At 43.6% G+C, this 21342-nt stretch overlaps 1 protein-coding gene across 1 annotated transcript in view; it reads left to right on the top strand.

Annotated features, from left to right (window-relative positions):
- Window positions 1–7701: 7701 nt before the first annotated feature.
- The window catches only part of LOC121286241 (T-box transcription factor TBX5-like), a 67872-nt gene continuing 54231 nt past the window's right edge, over window positions 7702–21342 (top strand). The window contains exon 1 of the mRNA XM_041203267.1: window positions 7702–7769. The gene's annotated coding sequence lies outside the window, so the exon portion shown is untranslated. The remainder of the gene's footprint in view (window positions 7770–21342) is intronic.

Genomic DNA, 21342 nt, shown 5'->3' with positions numbered 1-21342 from the left:
TCCTCATGCACATGGCTTTGTGTGAAGTAGCTCTTGGAAGGTGGGAAGTTGTTAATATGGCAATTGCCTTGTTAAAACTAATTGCTAGTTAAACAGGTGATGAGCATTGATTATCCAATCTGAAAAGATACAGCTGGAACACTTTGTGTGGAAGCAACTTGGAAGTTAGTAGTATTGAGGAGTTGGCTTGAAAATAAACCAGCTTGAAACAAAAGACCAGCCTGGATTAATTCATCAATCACAACCTTTTATTGTGAGTAACAGGGGCCTCTGTTGATGTCTGGGGTCTACTTTGGAACATCATAATCTTGGCCATGGGCTGCTATGAATGATTAGTGAAGAGGTTGGAGAGGAAGGTTCAGCTGTGAGTGGGAGAGGGAGGTGTACTGGGGGGGTTGAATTTAGTAGGGGGGAATGAAGACGTCAGGGAGGGGGCAAAGGGGGGAATGAAAGTATCAAGGGTGGGTGTGGTTGGGAGTGGGAGGAGGGTGTAATGGGGGGGAATGTTGCAAATGGGAAGGTAAGGTATAAGAAGGAGGAAGGTGTAAAGTAGGGAGGCTGGAGAGGGGGTGGTGTCTGGGTGAAGGAGGGAATAAGTGTGTAGGATGGAGTAAGGGGAGGGGATGTCCAGGTGAAAGTGCAAGGGAGGGGTCTGTGGATTCAATGACTGCCTCTTGGAGAGTGAACTGAGTGTGGCCATGTTGGAGGGAATGGTGAGTGAGAGGGGGCAGAGGGAGCTGGGACGATGGAGATGCATTGCTAATGGTAGAAGGGACAGTGAGTGTGGTTGGTGGCGAGTCAAGAGGCAAACATGAACCCTGGGACTGGGAAGGAGGAGGTTGGGGAGGTCAATGTGGATGGGGGTGGGATTCCCAGGAAGGTAGGGAATGTGCATTTTCAACTGAGAACCCTGAGACAAGAGTTTGGCCTGGTAGATGATGGTGGAGAGGTGGAAAGAGATGCGGTGGGGTTGACAGTCTTGGAAGAAAGGATGAGGGAGCTGATGAGATACTTGACCATGATCATGGCTGTTGAATTAAAAGTGAGCAGAGCTTTGTGTTGGACCTGCACAGGTGCTGCATGGGAGTGTGATCAATGGGTGGGTGGAGATGCAGGTCATCTCCAATGGACAAATGAAAGAGAACCCCAGCAGGCAGCATTGAAAATGCTTGGGACAGTGAGATGAGTGTGATGAATGAAGGCTCTGTGTGCATGGGAGAATGCTTGCATGAGGCTCTGAAAGGCCCTGCCACACACACACACCTCTCCCTCCAGAATCACTCGTGGTCTGCTAATAGGGATGGATGCAGTGGGAGGACTCGCAAAGCCTATCAATGAAGCTGAATGACAACATTACACATTATTCAGTGCAAGTGAATATATTTTCAGATTATAAAGTGAAAAAATGTGTTTACCCATGCACTTGTGATCAGAATTTCTTAACTTTTCTAGGCCTACCACTTCTTCTAGGTTGTGCCCTGACATCTGCAGCAGGGGTGGAGACAGCCTGTACAATGGTTGGCCCTGTTGTCTCTGATGACTTCAGCATCTATCTGGAGAGCTGAGGCCTTGGGAACCCTGGCTCGCTTTGGCTGTCCTCCTGTGAGCCAACAGCTCCCTTTGTGGTGACAGAGGACAAGATTTAGGGGGTCACAGGCAAAGGGGATTTGGAGATTCCTGAATGGATAACCCAGGGGTGTCAAGCTGCTGCTGCTCCTCCCTTCGGTGCCCAAGTAGCCCAGCTTGACTCTGAGGGGAAAGAGCACCTAGGGAGATGTCGAGGTGCCCCGTTTCCCTCGTGTTTCCACCGCAGGAACTCACCTCATTGTCCCTGTGCACCAAAATTGCAGTTGAACCAAATTCCCAACTCTTCATTCAATCTATGTCTCAATCTGCCATCGGGTATGTGAAGCTTTTCACTTGTTCCAGGGTGCGTCCGTTTACTTCAAGTTTTATTTCCAGGGTCAGTTCTCTGCTTACCACCATTGTCTTGGTAAATTCATTCTTAATCCATGTTCCTCACTCTTTGCTTTGACTTTATTTCTCAATTTCCTGTAGTGCCTCTTGTCACTCTGCAATCAGTGCAACGTCATCTGCGCATCTCAAGTTGTTCAAATTCAGCACCCCTCCCCCAACCTACTATTGCAACTTGGTGATCGTCAATGTCTCTGAAGATAACCTCAGTGAACAGGTTGAACAGTTTTACGAATATAACACATTCCTGATGCCCTGTTATTTTGATTGGGAAACTGTCTGACAAGCCTCTAGAAAGTCCTGCCACTATTGCTTAATTCCAGTATTGATTATGAATTATCCTTCTGTAAGTGTCTAATTTCTCCAAACACTCCATTATTCTCCGATAGTAGACACTATTGAATGCCTTCTCATATTTTGTACTGCATTCACAATTAGAGATACACAACCTCACTGCTTCTGAAAAATTAATTTTGTTTCTGGAATGTCAAGTCTATTCATTCTGAATCCTCATTTTTAAAATATATTCTTAAAAAGTTTGTATATGCTACTTAGCTTCTATATTAATCTTTTATTTTGCTGGCTGCCAATGTTAATTAAACGTGATGATAATCAGTGCTTCTCACACCCTGGTTTGCTGCGTGTGAGAATACTTCAACATGATTGGCTGCTCACCAAGCTCGTTGACATCATTGCCTTCGGACACTTGGTGATTCCCTTCACTTGGTGTGAGATTTAAACTACCATTGGAAAGGAGGAGGTCTACAGGTAGTTTTCTTTGAGGTCAGCAGTGAGTTACGTCGCTTTGCTGCTGACTACAAAATCTTTCCCAACAAATATCTGGATGTAAAAATGTACTGAAGGTAGGTTTCTGCAAGGCTTTTTAACCAAACTTTTAAAAACAAAATTGACAAACAGTATGGCCGTTGTTAGAAAAGGGGCAGTTATCGTCCAAAATAAAATTTGCCAGCAACAATTGAAAATAACAAGTGTTAGAGGAAAATGTATAGAGAATGCAAATAATCTAAACAAAATAGTAACTTGAGAAAAGATGAACTGGCTTGAAAATAAAATTGCAAGTTCAAAGATCCTTTGTATTATTAAAAAAATAATTTTTAAAGTAACTATTGTGGGCTAATTTGAGTGACACAGTTTCAGTGCCATCACTGACTGCCTTTCTGTGCCTCCCTCAGTGGTCAATATGGCCGATGGCATGACGTCATGGATTACCTCACCAGAAACCACTCTATTCGAATGACAGGGCACTCGAGGAAGCGCATGCGCCGCCCGGGAGGTGGTGGCATCCTGGTTCAGCTCACTCACTCATTCAGATCATCACCCGGCTATGGGCATTTGCACCTTCGCAGACCCTGCAGGAAATCACAGTTCTAAGTACGTGTTAGCCACGTAATCATAAAATAATGCAACCCCGGGCATGACATAGGTATAAACATAGGCATAAATTGTGGAAACCTCCATGTGAAGTTTATTTAGTATGTCCCGTTCCATCTTTAGTAATGTGGAAAAACTCTTGAGGTGCTCAGTTTGATGTTTGCCACCTGGGGGCGGTCTCACACCGGGGAGCGTGGCTGCTATGGACTAATACGATACCGGTTAAAAACTAATTATATAAACCTGGAGATTTTTCCTTTAATCTTTTACGCACATTTAGATAGCTTGAATTTTTTTAAAAAGGGAAATGCAACAGCCTACAATGAGTGACGGTCTGTGAAATTAAGCACAACATCTGACAGAGGTGGGTCGCCGTGGTCCATTTACTGTAAATTGTTACTATTTGCAATCTAAAACGATAGTGTCACAGATGCTAACATTAATTTATCGTTCCTGCACATTTCATGAAACCGCAGAATGTTTTTTGCACGCCGAAAGAGGACTTGCCAGTCTCCATTTAAGTAATAGTTGCATTTAATTGAAATGAATAGAGTCTGATCGTCCAATTTAAACTAAATGTCAACCAAAACAATAGTTTCTGCAGAGTTTTGGGAATATCAGAATTCAGGAGATTTTTTTGTGTGTGTTGTTCGCTATTGATAGATAATAAAAACCTGTAGTGCTCAGAATAAAAGGGCCCAGGAAAGTGGTTAATGCTTCGAAGAGCCAAGTTACTTATCTTTTGGTTGCGCTTCTATCGGAACATGAGAGGTGATTAGATAAAGAAGGACTTCCCATGTCATTAGTTAATACTCTTCCAGTGATTGTTTTCTCTCAGCTTGCGGCAATGTAGGAAGATTCGATAATATATCACTGCACAAAATATGCCTGCACATTCTCTAAACGGAATCTAAACTCCTGTCTGTCTCTGAACATTTCGAGTTTTCAGAGCTGGAGACACATTTAATTTTAAAAGGAGTCGCCCTTGCTCAACCGAAGGAAATGGCGTGTCAGCTGCGTCAAGAATAGATACTGGTTTACAGATATAAGAAAGAGTGATGGCCCTTGTAGCCACCATTTATTAATGCTGGGGCCTTTGTAAAGTAAGACGTCCTACTGACCACGCCCATCTTTTTAAATAAAAGCAGGCTGGATGACAAACTCTGTTTGACTGATTGACTGGCATTATTACTCTCTTTGTTAAAAGAAAGACATCAGCACTGCGATGAGATTGAAGTAGTAAAATGGAAAAAGGTCATTAGGTTGTGGTGTGAAGTGGGAAGTGTCCTTGGGCCAATAACTTGTAAAACAGCAAGTTTCAACGATGTTTGCCCCCGATCCATTGAATACTCTCGCGTTTCGCTATGCACTACTTTATCCTTTTACCATTACACCGCAATTATCAAATATTGCAAAATACCCATTCAGAGAGCTACAGCTTGCCTATAAATAGTGAACATGATGATAAATAGTTGTAATCACGTCCGTCTCTATTTTAAAGAAAATACCCATAATGACATTTTTATGTTTCGTTTCAAAAGAATGAATACGAGCATTGTATACTTATTGCATCAGGAAACACATTGAACATGTACAGAACATGTCCATTTCATTCCCGCTATTATAAAAACAAAAAAACTGTGGATGCTGGAAATCCAAAACAAAAACAGAATTACCTGGAAAAACTCAGCAGGTCTGGCAGCATCGGCGGAGAAGGAAAGAGTTGACGTTTCGAGTCCTCATGACCCTTCGACAGAACTTGCGTTCGAGTCCAAGAAAGATTTCAACTCTTTCTTGGACTCGAACGCAAGTTCTGTCGAAGGGTCATGAGGACTCGAAACGTCAACTCTTTTCTTCTCCGCCGATGCTGCCAGACCTGCTGAGTTTTTCCAGGTAATTCTGTTTTTGTTTTTTCATTCCCGCTATTGTTTGTCCCATATGCAGCCTGTTATAAAGTGATTATGTACTGTAGTCCTCATCTTACTGGACTCCAGCGAATGCGACGTCAGATTCCAGCACAGCTGTCTGAAAATTAGAATTCGGTTTTCAAAAGAGCCTAGAAATTTAAAATAGGGCACTGGTTCTAATCTCCTTAAGAGAAGGAAACTCGCTATTCCTGGCGCAGTTTGCCTTTTTGTGACTCTAAGGCCACACCAACCATGCTAGGCTCTTAACTTCCCTCTGAACTAGTCTAGCAAACCATTCCGTTTAGGGATGGACAATAAATGCTGGCCTAGCCAGCGGCGCCCATATCCTCAGCATTAATACAGCAAAGACAAACGTACATTAATCGGAAACGTGGCATATTACACTCACAGCGTTTATTTAATGTTACTACTTGTTGCTTGCACGGAATAATTAATATCGTCTGTGATTAATGTGTGTTAGATGGAACTAACAGATGCGAATAGTGGCTGACCAGCCCAGTAGAGTTTTCTACGTTTCCTGTAGGCTCTATCTTAATCCCTGCACACCACATGTATATGTCTACATGTGTGTAGATATCTATATAAAACTACCCACGTTTTATCGACCCATTACAATGCGACATACGAATAAACGTTGGTACTGAGTATCAAACGGTGTCTGTTTAAAGTCGTGAAAATAAATTGATACTTTGAAATCCAGAAAGCTCAAGGTTCAGAAATCAGTGCGTTTGTTTTCTGACTAATAAGACTTCAGGCTGTCTCTTGTTTTCACTGCAATTAGACGGAGAGCCCACGCAGAAAATACCAAACGGCTTGGCTACTCACATCACACCAAGTCCCACCGAAATAAGGCATTGAATTCACTCAAAGCTTGCACCGTAGGGCTTGTCTGCGTTTACTGGAAGCTTGAAATCTGCTCAAATGAACTCCCCCAGCCCCCTAAATAAAATGCGGGGCTGATGGCTGTGACCCGAGCAAGGATATTTCAGGTGCCATTTTATCCGAGATTCGAAATATTTTTTTCGTTCGCCAATAACACAAAACGTTAATCTCAAAAGAAAAGCTGCACTTATCCAAAAAAACTGGCTTCTTACGGTGTTTGCAACCTTTGCGTTGGCACACAAATCTTCACAGGATAGCCAAGCAGCTCATTGCAGAAGAAAGAAAAATGAGACAGCACTAAAATGCCAAGTGCCAAACAGATCAGTTGTCGGGTTCCTGACTGGCGGGATAATCGCCATGAAATACTCACTAATTGAATCGCTGAAGATATGTTATTTCTAAATTCTACTTTGAGTGAAACATTCAACTTGAGGCCGAATTCCCCTTTATTCTAAAAGTTAATTGTTGATTCCTTCGGACTGGGGTCATAAGATTGTCACCAACAAAACGACATGGGACTCTTGATCTGTAAGTAGGAATTTTTAAAGTTACCTTTGGTGCGAATGAGTTATTGAGATAAAATATAACAATTATCGTCCACGCGAGGAAGGTGGGAGGGTAATGCCAGACGAATGTATCAAAATACAGTTCAATAAACTCGTGTCTACATTTTCCACCTTCATCTGTTTCGTTTTCTTTGAATGAAATGTGTTATACATTTTTTTCTTCATAATTCAGTGTGACCATTTCACCGGATCCCATCACTCATTTAGTCCGCTTCATTCACCGCCCATTTCTACACCGGTTCAACCTTGTTGTGATATAAACGTTGTAAACAATATTTTATTTGTTTCTTGTTTTACTTTTGGAAGACAAGTTCCACTGTTATAAAATGACACCTTTGACACTGTTTGATCGAAGCTAATAGCTTCTCGACTTTGTCCCTGCACAAATTTATTTGGCTCAACTTAGGAAATATTTGAAGCACTCCTGTGACAGTGTCTGCTCGTTTGTTGTGCTCTCCAGTTTGACCCGGCTACAAATCTCTGACGTGTGTAGTCGTGTTTCTCTGATCGCCTCGCCGGTTGATGCAGGCTCCAGATGTATGGTTCGGAGGTGTTAGGAAAATCCTGCCCCTCTGTAGAGTTACCTCGATTTTTTTCTTCCCTTAACGGGATGTGGGCGGCGGGGAGAGGGGCAACCCTGAAGCCAGAACCGAGCACCGGTGACCAAGGGTGAAGTTACACCCTATGGAAAGCCTCTTGTTTAACTATTGTTATGCTCAGGGAATGGTTTCATGGAGAAACCTGGCCTGTACTATGTCCAAAACGGAGGTCATGCTGTATGTTAAAAATCAGGTATATTTAACTTGAAACTTATAACGTGTTATGTTAATAAAACTCGGAGAATTGCATTTATAAAAGGAATTAAGTTACTGGTTTCCACCCACCGGTGCGGTGTTGCTGAAGAGGGTTCTGATTTTGATCTTTACTGCTTTTCAATAGCGGCAGACGGAGAACGATCTTACCCCACTGCTGCGTCCGGTGTGCAATTCCGCCAGTGAGTTTTCCAAACACGCAAAGGTTGAACGCAGTAAGTTCATTGTCGCGCATGTGGTGTTTTGTAAAGGATTTATTTTGTTTTATCATCACCTCCAGCCGCTTGCTTGAGGAATGCATTGAGGCCACCGATATACAAGCAGGTACAGCAACGAACAATTGCGAGAATGGGTTTTGTAAAGTTGGAATTTCTCTAGTAAAATGTTTTCAGGTCAGAGCTTTAATAATGTATTCTGATGTCAGGTAAACCATCAGATCGGTGTGATTACTTTAATTCGGTCCTTTGCAGAGAGTTAACATTGAAATTAGTTATAGCACGTTACTAATCTTCTCCGATGCTAGATAGTTACTTTTGCATCCATCATTCAAGTGTGAATCGAAGATTTCATGTTACAACTGTATCAATTTCTCTAGTATTACACAAATATACCCTAGGTATCAAATGTTTTCTTGTGGAGCGCCTTGGGGCATTTTACTGCGCTATAAACACTATCAAAACGCGAGCTGCATTTACTTTTGATCTTTTGATTTAAACTTCTAAATATTTGTTTGTTCCGGTTCGTAAATAAATGAAAGAATGTGTATTGTTGCAAAGTTGCAGTATCAGAAAAATGTCATTTGCTAACTCTGATAAAGTTGTTTAAAGTGAAATTTGAAACAGAACGCGGATTATACTATCACTGGAGTTTCAGGTTAATTTCAGGCACACCATGACGTTACAATGGTATTTCAATTTAGGAATCAGGTATTAATCTGTGCACGTAAAAACTAGGAAGTAGGACACCTGCGAGGTTTGAGTTCACATCTGTTGCTGCCTAATTTATTTATACATTTATGTGAAAGATGTGTTGGGTATTCTGGACATTTTATAACATTGCTAACTTTATTCATTCTCAGGCTGTGGGTAAGAGTGGCATGGCTGGTAGTATTACCCATCCCTAGTTGTCCTTCAAGAAGCTGGTGGGTCTCTTGAACTTGTTGCTATCTATATTGGGAAGGTGATCCCACAATACTGTTAGATAGAAAATTCCAGACTGTGGACCCTGGAACAGAGATGGAATAGTGATATATGTCCCAATCAAGATGGCGCCAGACTTGGAAGTGGAACTCCGAGGTAGTGAGTTCCCATACACCTGTTGCCCTAGGTAGTGGAGATCATGGGATCAAGAGCCTTTCAATATTGTCCATGCTATGAGAAGACTGGGTCTTCCAGCCACATTATCCTACATTAAAAGCCACTGGGGATATGGAGTTTTGTGCATGTGTCAATATACAAATGCCCCAAATTCCTGTGTGGCTGACAGTGCAATTTGTAATATCCACAAAGCAGAATAGCATTGGCCTGCTCACTGAGCTAAATACCCCACACATATAGTCCAAAATTATTGTATAATTAAAATACCTCAAATATTTCCAACATTCAGTCAATTAGCCATGAAAAGTATGTAAACGATTCACAAATATCTGATTTACATTACTTGGAATCAATAGGCAGAAAACTGGTCAGCATTTGTTGCCAGTACCATAAATTAGTAAAAGTCATGGTTTATGTACAATAGTTTATTCAACCATGCAGAGATGATACAAAGTGTTATCTTCCAGGTTATTTCAAACACAAATTCTAAATTCAATGGATGATGCACTAAAATAATTGTTTTAATATATTAGGAAACAAATAGCTTCTAGAGCCAGATGTTAGTAGACAATTCACTATAATTTAGTCATTCTGACTAGATACCAAACATAAAACACAATTGTACTGATATTAAGCACTAAATCTGGAAATGACTTATAGTTTCATTTTATATGATGTCTATTATCTTCACTAACCAAGCATTGACAACAGTTTGGCTGTTCTGTAGTACCAATTCCATGATGCCATACACTTTCCTATTTCACAGCACTATCCTTTTTTCACATGTGACATGTTGTCTTTCCTGCATATTGCCTAGAAACCAGTCAGAAAACTAAATGTTCAGAGTCACTATTTAACATAAACATGGGGTTAAATGAGACCAACAGATGCCCGACAGTCAGTTTTATACATAGTTTGATCTCTCTGCTCTGTCAAATTTCATAAACCATGAGTTTTTCTTTCTTGCTTTGTGATAATCATCATAAAGATTAATTATATTGGTGCTTTTTCTTGCCTTGAATCTCACTGCCAGCCATTCATTACCAACAATGTATCTGTCTTTCTGGGAAGAGAAAATCATAGACATAGGTTTCTCCTCATTTCTTCTGAGTGACAGTAGCAAGCTTACTGGAAGGATGCAGCATAATAACACCATGCAGTTATGGTGAACAAACTCCTGTGTGAAGTAAAACTTTATTTAGTTATTGCTCCTCCACATCTACAACAGCATCCAGGGGTATTTGCTGCAAATGCAGTTACTTAACTTGAACACCCCCTATAAGATGATGTCCAATAATTCAGGGTGCTTAAATTCCCCAGGGAATGGATTCACTCATCTTTAATATTAAGTTTATTTTCTCCCTCAAACTCTGACGGATGTTTTTATTGGCCCCCCATTTCCTGTTTCATTCTCAATTCTGGGAAATTGTATTTTCTTAACCTCCCCTCACCTCTCTAGAGGAAAAGGTTTGCACACCTTTTCCCATCTTTTATTGCCCCTCTGTTCATAGAATCACTTTTTTTAAACTCTCTTAACGTTTTGTCCATTTCTTAGCCTTTTCTTTCTAGATTCCAACTAGCTTGTCTTTTCATTAGCCTGCTCTCTGACTAAGCCTCCAGGTTACATTGTATTGTGAAATGAAAACAGAAAGTATTGGAAACACACTGCAAATCAACATTTAAAGAGTAATAAGGCTGTTTAACAGTTTGGCTGGGAGTTTTGATCAGCACTGATCTGGGGAGGAAAAGGTTGGCAATGGAAGCTCTCTATAGAACTGATCAGAAGAAAAGCAAGAAAGGATGAAAAATACAGATGAACTAATTATTGTAAAGAGGCAGCAAAGAAATATCCTGACAGGCATTTGGTGTGTTTTCAAGGTTTGGATTCACATTGATGTGTGGCAATTTTGTTGCATGTTATTTTCATTTATCAAGAATGCTAATTGCTTTAAACGTAACAGGTAGGTTAAGCATAAGACAAGAGAAACAACATAAACATCAAAAAGAGGTAAAATGGTATAGGGGGAAAAACCAAGCCAAAATCGAAGGAAAGTATTAAAACAAAAGTTTAAAATGCATAATTTACTAAACTTATTATAATCTTTGTTAGAATGTTCTGTGCCAACTAACGTATTTGTAAAGGTTGGTCCTATATTTCCTGTTTCATTCTCAATTCTAGGAAATTTATATTTTTCCCCCTTTTTAAAAATCTAAAATAAAGTTAATGTTGGTGTTCTACTAAACATGTGTAGGTGGCTTTACATCAATATCAAGTATAATGCACTGATGCCAGTCAAACATGACTCCCATCAAGCGCCAATATGAAAGAAATGCTCATGCACTGCACATCATAAAATACAAAATGATGGGAGGAGAACTGAAGACAGAAGGCAGAAAATAATTGCAAAGATCAGTGCAGGTTGACAACATGTAAATGGGTCAGTTCATAATGCATGCATTCAAATTTTTATAATGGCATATTCAGGCATGGCTATTCTTTATCATGTCATGTGTGCTTTGCACAAAGGCAGGCCCTTGGCTCATTGTCTGCTGATGCTAAGAGCTAGGGCTTTTGCTTCCCACCATCCAAAGAATTGGTGGTGAACACATCCCGCCAACACTCATTGCCTTGCAGTCATTTAACGCTCCAATGAGAGTTAATTGATTGGAGGTGGGACCCTCCTCGCTTGGGAAGTAGTCCCACCCCAGACAGCTATCAGCCAATCTAATTGGTGGCAGCTGTCTAGCCCCAGCAGCCCCAGAATCTACAGTGGACATGCCTGGGATTACAAGCAGTCCCCAGAGTCTAAGTCCTGGGACTTCAGGATCAGGTAAGTATGGAGTGTCAGTGCAGGGAGGGGAGGTGAAGCCCTAGGAGGGGGGGGGTGGGAAGTTGGGCAGAGAGTGGGCTGAGATTGTTGGTGGAGAGGCCGGGTGGGAGAGAGCACCTCCAGGGGCCAGAATTCATGGGGCGGGATACTTGATGTTGAAAGGAGGCTGTTGATGGAGGCGTCCCCCTCCCCATCCCACCTTCCTGCCCAATGCCTGAGCAGGGTCACTCTCTGGGTTTCCCTCTGCCCCTGAACTCCTCCTGCAAGCTTGAAAATTGAGGCAGGGCAGGAAACAGCTCCTTAGTGGTCATTAATTGGCCACTTATGGGCCTCAATTAGGGCAAGGGTGGGGTTCGGGGGAATGGTCTAGGCCGTGCCCATCCTACCAGAAAATGGTGAACAAGTTGGGGCAGACGCGAGCTCAGTGGGCAGGCCATCTGAGGAATTTTACAGGCCCGCCTTGCTTTCAAACCCACCAGCAGGGGAATACCAGATTCTGCCTGAACTGTTTTCTTGGCAGTTTTGTCAGTGGTGCTTTACCATTGCTTTCCACTGTCAGGAACAGGTCCCAAGTCTACTTCAGCTGGAACAGGAACCAAATCTGTTGGTGTTAGTCTGAACCACATGCAATCTAGCTAACTGCCCCTCCCCCATTCTTTATCCTAGCTCCCTGCAATTTGAACAGATTCTATATCTCCACACTGTGCACCCTTCCTTCTGTTCTTAAAACAGCCCTGACATTGAATCGATGCTGTAACCTAAACATAAAGAATTGTTCCTCGTGTATATTTCTGGCAACCCTATATTAACTGCTGCTACTGAATTTGTGGAGGTTTGAAAAACTTTAAATCTAATTGAGTCCACCTGAATTCATTACTAGGGCTGACGTTTGGTCACACAATTAAGCTCCACATGAAGTAAATGAAGTATAGAGATTGCTCTGCTGATTTAAATTTAGATTGGGATACAGAACCATGTCGAGGTATTTTCTGTTGCATCGATATTGCAGAGCCAGTTCAGGGGATAAAGTTATAATGTAATCTGCAGCACTGCATGTGATAGAACCAGCACCATTTTCATTGCATGGCAGTTTGTACAGCTTTGCGTCAACGTTTAAACAATGTGCTTGCCCAAAATTCCATGCGAAAATTTTTTGAAAAAGCATTATTTTACCAGGATGATCTGTGCCGACCAATGAGAGCAAGGTGAAGGTGTAAGCACTCAGCTGAGTATGGACGAAAACACAGCTCACTCCACCTCTGATGATTCAGCACACATACTGCCATAGGTGTAGACTAAACACCACCCTTTTTGGTGGGTCACATTGTCTTCAACTGCAGCCGTCATACCCCATTTATTTTGTTACCTTTTTGTTGAGAGCAGAGCATGTCCTAGTGGCAACACGGCAAAGTAATTGAGACAGAGTAGCAAATGGGGTAAGTTTAACTTCTATCTCTAGATGACAAACAGGTGTTAGCAAATCGTATGTCCATTTTATACCTTGACTGACATTATATTCCACTAAAGTAATTGAAAAGGAAAATCAGTTAAGGTGTAAAACAGGGTGCTGATTTGATATCACTTGCTTTTCACCCAGTGATATGTCAAAATTACCAAGATGTGCATTTATATCAAACCTCTTCACATCTCTCAAGATGTCCCAAAGTAGTTGCACTTATTATGTGGGCTAAAGCAGCAGGCATTTTTTCTCAGACAACAGGTCCAACAAATAGTAATAAGATGAATCTGAGTTAATGATGCTTATCTGGTTTTGGTGTGACAGGGTAGATGTAGATAGGATGTTTCCCCTGGCTGGTGAGTCTAGAACCAGGGGACACAGTCTCAGAATAAGGGGCAGGCCATTTAAGACTGAGATAAGGAGGAATTTTGTCACTCAGAGGGTGGTGAATGTTTGGAATTCTCTAGCACATGGGGCTGTGGAAGCTCAATCATTGAGCATGTTCAAAACAGATAATCAATAGATTTCTGGAGACTAATGACATCGAGGGTTTTGGGGAGAGTGGGGAAAAATGACATAGAGGTAAATGATCAGCCATGATCCATCTGAATGGTAGAACAGGCTCAATGGGCTGAATGGCCTACTCCTGCTCCTATGTGCGTATAGTGGTGTTGGTTGTAAAAGGAAGTGCGTGGGCTAAAGGGAATTATACCCTGCATTGATAACATTTGGTAAAGTGTTACTGGGCACAACTTAAAGCGTAGAATCATTTGGTCCCGTTGGTGTAGGGCATGAGCGGACAATATGGCAAGAAGGCCATTGTGAAACCAGTTTGTGATCATCCGCTCCATCCGCGTCTGCTGCCACCACACATCAGGTACCTAATTTCAATACTTTAGCATTTCATTATAAGCCCTGCTCACTGGAATCATCCCCCCACGTCAAATTTACCTTCCACATCAGCATGATTTCAGAATGGCCTCACGACTGCCTTTAAAAGGTATGCACCTGGTGACCTGAACTTCGAGGGGAACTTGGAGGTGAGTGCACACAGCCTTGCACAGCACTCACGAAGCTTGCCTGTAGGACATAAAGGAAGAGGTGCCACGCATTTGAGGGGGGCACAGGCAAGTCACCTTTTATGGGCTGGCTTTCAGTGTGATGCTGGGGCAAGGATTCCAGTATGGGTCAGGCTGGGGTGGGGGGCTGGTGGGGAGCAAAGCAGCACAGACTGAAGGAAATACTCAAGCACATGCTGAGGAGGGAGGCCTGGGGTTGGGAGTTGGGGGGGTGGGGGGGGGGGGGGTGTTGGTGGCACCGTGAGGGAAGTGGGCATGCATTTGGAAAATCTTGTCAAAAGTGAGCATTCTTCCACAGCTGAGGCCATTCAGGAGCAGCTCCATTGACATGCTTGGAGTCAGGCCTCTGAAGCCTCAAGCACCACAAAAGCATGAAATTGCCACCAAATGCTCCAGAACGTTTCAGCCCTCAGGCGTAGACTGCAAATTAATGTGCATTTTAGGGCAGCAGAACAAATGGGTGACTGGGCAAGTTGTACAATCCCCTTGTGAAAGGTGGCCATGGAACAGTCACTGTTGGAGGTGCTCACAGCCATTTGCAATGTCTTTATTAAGGTTTGGACCAGTATCCATCATGGTTCAAGCTAACAATGCAGCCTCACAGTGGGGATTAGGAAAATGCCTGTGCCTGAGCTGAGAGCACAGCATGCAGTCCAGTGGCTGAAGCTGCCACCAATCGGTCAAGTGGAGTGGGGTGGAAGTGGGTGGGGTTTTGGACAGCCAATGAGTGCACTACACACTGGCCAGCACTCTCCTGCATGTATGAATGGGCCTTCAGACTTAACCAAGAGAGATTCTTAGGACACATGTGCTAACCCACGGTCTCTCTCTTTGATCCTGCAGGAGCAGCACATCAGGCTCATGGAGCCTGGTGATTCAGTGGTACCCCTCATGGATTACAGAGCGCAGAGAAGAAGAAGCAGAGTACGAAAGAGAAGCCTGGCTCAAAGGAAGGAGCAGCTCCCTCAAGATGAAGGGCTAGCAGAGCCTGCTGCGCACACAGCTGAAGATCCACAGTGAGCCGTCACTCGTGGGCACCTCACTAGACCCAGAGTCTATAGATGTCATTCCGGCAGATGACTGAGAACCAGTGTCACCAAAGACATGTCTAGGGAACTGGTCAGTCACATATGCCACCTGCTGCAGGATTTGGTGCCACAGGGACATGGAGGGCATCCATTGCCCGTGGCCATGAAAGTGACTGCAGCGCTCAATTTTTACACCAATGGATCCACTGGTGACCTATGCTGGATCTTGCAAGCCTCCATGCACAAGTATATCCAAGAGGTCACAGACGCTATCTTTGTGAAGGCTCAGAACTTTGTGCATTTAGCCGGGGATCAGGGAAGCAAGAGCGCTGGGATTTGAGCAGATCTTTGGTTCTCCACAGGTGCAGGATGCCGTTGACTGCACTCATGTGGCACTTAGATCTCCATGGTAACAAGTAGTCAACTATGTCAATAAAAGGCTTCTATTCTCTGAATGTTCAGCTGGTGTGTGACCACCACAAACACACATCCTACAGGTCTGCGCACAATTCCCAGGGAGCATCCATGACTCCTATGTCCTTAGCAGGTTTCAGATCCCTGACATCTTCCAGGAACCAGAGAGGCTGGAGGGTTGGCTCCTCGGGGACAAGTGCTACCCAAAGAGGATGTGGCTGATGATGCCTATACCACATCTTCACACTGCAGCAGAGTGATGGAATAATGAGGTTCATGCCATGACGTGCATTTGGTGGAACAAACAATAAGCATTTTGAAAATGAGGTTCCAGTGCCTCAACAGGTCTGGTGGAGCACTGCAAAACCTTCCACTGCGGGTGTCATGCATCATCGTAGCTTGCTGCACATTACACAACCTGGGACTGAAAAGGGGGAGGGCCTGGTTGAGGAGGAGTTGGAAGAGCTGCACATCTCCTCCGATGAGGAGGATGTCAAAGGGGATGATGATGATGAGGTCCTCTAAAATGAGGATACCAGCGATGAGAGCATTGCAATGGCCAGATGAGGCAGCTGTGCTCAGGAGGCCCTCATAGCTGGAAGGTTCATGGAGGATGATGAGATGCAGTGAGGGCAGTCCTGACATCCTCACCTTGCATCTGTGAACATTTGACTCCTGTATGGCTGATGGCAGCGGACATACCCTCAGTGCTCAGACTCATGTCATGGAGATGCAAGGGAGGCCGTAACAGTCGCTAGATTCCAGGAGGTTGATAATGACATGCAGTGAAGACACTCCATAGATCTTCACGTTGCCCCTGTGAATGTCTGACTCCTGTCTGGCTGAGAGCAGCTCACTTGCGCTCTGCAATCAGGGTCTTATCATGGACAAACACTCATGAAACTTTAACTGCACCTGATCCTTTGTCAGCCTTCAGTACCTGACCCCTTCAGGAGCACAGCATCACCGGGCACAGATGCTGAAGGGATGGGGGCCAGCCCCACCTCAAAGGTGTTGAGAGCACACGGAGAGAAAATGATGGAACTCTGTGGTGCCTGCCCATGACATTCTGGCAGCAATGACAAACACCATCGAGGTGCAGGCATCAGTAATGTGTCCATTGAAAGTGAAGCTGGACCATCACTTTGGTCTGAAGGTTCCACACTGCACAGGGAAGAGGTCCTGGACTGAGACACTTGCCTTTATCTTGTGCAGGAACCAAGGCTTCATATCTGATTCACAAACATTGTTCATCAGAACAAAGAACCAGAGGCAGGGAGACATTCTTGGGAGTTGATTAACAAAGTGAACATTATGTACAAGTGATTAACACCCAGGCTGTGCAATTACTACATCTTCATAACCTCCCTAACGCTGCTGCAACTTCTTGGTGCTCCCCCGACATCCACAATTGAGGTGGAGGCAGCCTGCTGACTGCTATGCCCTGTCTTTGATGACCTTGGCAGGTGTCCTCTGGAGAGCTGAGATCTGGAGGGCCCCGGCCTGCTTTGGGTGTCCTGCTGTGGGCCAGCTGCACCCTCCTCAGCATGTTGAGCTGGAGCTCCAGGGGTCACAGGAACAGGGGATTTGGATTGGCCCGACATTCCTGGAGTCACCTGGGCGAGTGGCCCTGGGGTGTCGAGCTGCTGGTCCTCCACCCTATGGGTGCCTGACAGTCCCTGGCTGACTCCTTGAGGAAAAAGGGAAGCTGGAGTGAGATCGAGCTGCCCTGCACCCCTCTCACATACTCACTGTTGGAGGCCAACTATGGCACCAGTGATGGAGTTCAGCCCACACAGCAGTGTGGGACCAATGTGCACCGTACCAGTTTTGATCTCAATGCTGAAGGCGGACAGACTCCTCCGTTGTGCCTTTCAGTCTGAGGAGTGCAGCGGACATTCCTTCCTGACGTTCCCAAGCTTGCCTTTGCAGCTCCAGCAACTAAGGTATGACCGAAACCAGAGGTTCCTCATCTGACTCAGACTCAGCAGAATTCCGGCCTCCAGCAGTCCTCTGGGTGCTGGAAATCTGGGAAGTCCCTGCCCCCACCTGCTGTGGATCAGACATTGTGATGTGCTCACCAGATTGTGACCCCGAGGCTACTCTAGAACTAGATCCCACTGAGTTGTGTGTCTCTGCATTGGTGGAGGGTGTGGGTTAGCATCTGATGGGTCTTCAATGTGGGTGCCTTCAGATTCTTTTTCTGAGGTGTTTCAGGGCTTGAGTTGAAGACCTGGCTCGTGGACCCCTTTGGCTGCTTCCCAGATGTGCCTGCAAAAGCAAGGAGAGTGCATTGCATTGGCTGCAGAACAGGGGAACTGACTCATAGCATGGTTGCCTGATGGATGTTGCACAGTTGGACCCTCATTTGGTTGAGCACAACTGACCTCACCGTCAGCACCGGAATGGTCCAGATTGTTGCCAGCCAGCTGGATGGCTCTATTTTCAAAGTCTGTGAGGACCTTGATGTTGGGTATTCCTCCACCAGACTGCAACCTCTCCCTTTTGTTGTGTGCCAACTTGCCCTGCATGAATACAGATGGAGAGAATGTAAGCAGGACGCCTGCCAGGCCAGATTAGAAGGATACCTGGCACGTCTGGGTGGTGAGTGCTGCCATGGTAAGGATGAGGACATGTTCCACAGGGCAGGTGAAGGTGCATGTGAGAGAGTGAATGCTGATGTCCTTTGAAATGGCAGTGAGTGAGATCCCTGTGGAAGTGTGATGGTTTTGTGAGTGTGTGAGTTGAGAGTGATGAGAAAAGTGGCTTACCCTGGTGTAATAGGGGAGATCATTCATCCTCTTTTGGCACTGGGTGGCCGTCGTCTTTTGCAGGGCGTTGGCACTGACCACCGCTGCAACTGCCTCCCATGCTGGATTGGTGACCTTATTTGCTGGTCTTCGCCCAAAGCGAGGGTAAAGGACTTCACGGCAGGCCTCTAATGCATCCAGTACGCACTCAAGGGAGACATTGCTAAATCTGGGGGCAGCATGTTTCCTCCCTTTCTAGCAGCTTTCGATCTCTTAGAGAATGCTGGGACGCCTTTAAATATAATGCCCAGATTATTGAAGGCCTGAGGTGATGGCAGAGTGGGTGAATCAGACCCCACCCTGCCAGTGATCCAGAATATTTCTCATGCATGCATTACTAATGAATCAGGAATGGGACCTTAGGGCGCAAAAACCTGCCATTGCAGCCGGTGGCTAAATTACTTTTTTTATGCCCACTACCACTCTTAGTGCAAAGTTAAGGGTGTCAATAAAAGGAGGAAACTTAGGCAACCTATTTTTAGGAAGAGTGTGATAAAATCATGAAACAGATTAATAGCAGAGATGGTAGGGCAGAAAGCCATGGAAGGTTATAAAAAAGGACAGGATAAACTTTATAAGCTTTAATTAGACAAGGAAATATGAGATCATTAAATTCAGAATTATAGTAGGAAAGCAATCAGTGCTTTGGAAGGGTACACTGGATGGACCTAAAATATTTCTATTACTATTACGTATAAAAAGAGTTTATTGCTATATTAAACAAACAGAAGTGCATAAAGAATTGATCCCAGAGTAATCCCAGAGTCTTCAGTGTTGGACTTAATGCCCTTGAATGTGAGTATCCGAGTCCATCTGGTTAGTCATGAGAAGAATCACTAGACTAGTACATTGTTGAAGTGACAGCAACCAAGCCAGCCATAGAACACGAAAGGATTCGCTCATCAAACTTCTGTTATCTGGAAAAACAGCCACAGCCAGGAGTCCTTTATCAGTGATTGATGGACGGAGTCTGCGAATTCCAGTAATGTAGAAATTGTGGAATAGATTGCTGCAAAATCATGCTTGTTGATATTCTGTATCATATTGCAGTTTAGATAGTTCTGACTTAGCCTCTTTAACTCTTCCTTTGCAGACATTGCTCATAGTGAGGGGTCTAAATTTATCTCAAATGGAGAAGAATCATCAGAATAAAACATGGTTTAGTATTAAACAGCAGTGATATTTTCATTAGGAAATGACTTGGAATTAAAAATACAAAGTAAAATATGTAAGGCAGCACAAGTTCCTTCATTGGCCAAAGAAACAGGTTTCTGTGGCCTTACCATTTTGTATGTATTTTGAAATGAAATGTTGCCCTCATTGAGAAATGGTGGTGTGAATTCTCTGTCTTATGACAACTATTGGAGTACATATCATGGTATACTGATATGTGATGAAGTTAAAATGGAGAGTGTCCTATGTTATCTAGCAATGCTGACCATTACCAACACTGAATGGAATCTTCTAAAGAACTAGAATCTGATTTAAATTAATACAAATAGCACAATGATAAGCTGTAAACTAGCTTCAATATATTTGTTATCAATGATAAAGAATGTGTTTATTTTGCTGTCCCCTAATTAAAGCCAGGTTTTTCATTAAGATATGGATCCTGAATAAAGAGTTGGCAGAAGAAACAGTTTAATATCCATCTATGGATATTATCAATTGAAAATCAGACCACGCTACTCTTAAATGCACAATATGTCAATGTAGAAAGTAAGTTGTATACTTTCTGCTCTTTTCTTACAGCAGGTTGCTTAGTACTTTGTCATTTTCTTATCCTTCCTGTTCTGAAGTGATGATCATGGCAGATCATGTTTCGACATTCCACAAATCTCAATAAACAATATTTAAGCAGATGCACATGTAAAACCATGAGTCGCGGTGTTGACAAGTTATTGGTTTGTTGCAACCACCACAGTTGAACTTTCCATGGTATTTACTTTCATAATGCCCATCATGGCTCGCTTGTCAGCAGCCAGGAATAAAAAAACAGGCTGATTTTTTTAACTTCCTTAAACAAGGGATGCTAAAGTCACTATTGCGTGATCACTATCATCCCAACTGAAATGAGCCAACCCAGACTAGGTCAAGGATTGTAGTTGTAAATCTCCTAGAGTAGATAGCTCAATGTCACACCAGACCACACTGTGTAATTACATAATGAACCATTAAGGGAGTTTAATATTCTAAACACTGCCAACCCGTAAGAGAGGTGGCTAATTCTCAAGGGGCTACTTTTTCCAAATACTTTAGGTGCTAAAGAATCCCCAAGGTGGCTAAGATAGGGTCTGGAGCTGTAACACCCTAGCGCAAGCTGCCATCTGAGTAAAGCTACTGCCACCCCAAAAGTGATTTAAGGCTCTGATGATCAATTAAAGTGGTTCCAAAGCTCATTAAAGAGGCTGACTGTCATTTTGCTGACTAGTATGTTAATTAATGACCTTTCCTAGGTGACCAGCTGAACAGGAGTAAAAAATACATTGGTGAGGAATGCAAGTGTTAATTAAAGCATGCTCAGCTTTCATTGTTCATTTGCTGCTGGAGATCAACTGACTACACTGCACTTCAAGAAGACTTTTAATACACATTGTGGACTTTCTTGGACAGTATGTCAAGACTTTCTAGGACACTCTACCAACATTTATTCAGGAAATTCTCTGTGGACTTCACATAAAGGGAGTGAGTGCTGTGCTACTCTACCTTACAGGGGTCGGCTGGAGAAAGGAATCATGCTAGGGGTCCCTTTTGGTCTAGAGAAAGAATGGAATGAGGAGCTGAGGCCAGATGGAGCAACACCAATTGCTGTAAGAGAGACAGAGAGGAGGGCTAGGAGGGTGAAGCAGGT

The sequence above is a fragment of the Carcharodon carcharias genome, chromosome 13 (genome assembly GCF_017639515.1).
Source record: "Carcharodon carcharias isolate sCarCar2 chromosome 13, sCarCar2.pri, whole genome shotgun sequence".
Taxonomy (NCBI): Eukaryota; Metazoa; Chordata; class Chondrichthyes; order Lamniformes; family Lamnidae; genus Carcharodon; species Carcharodon carcharias.
This window is presented reverse-complemented; position numbering and strand designations above follow the sequence as displayed.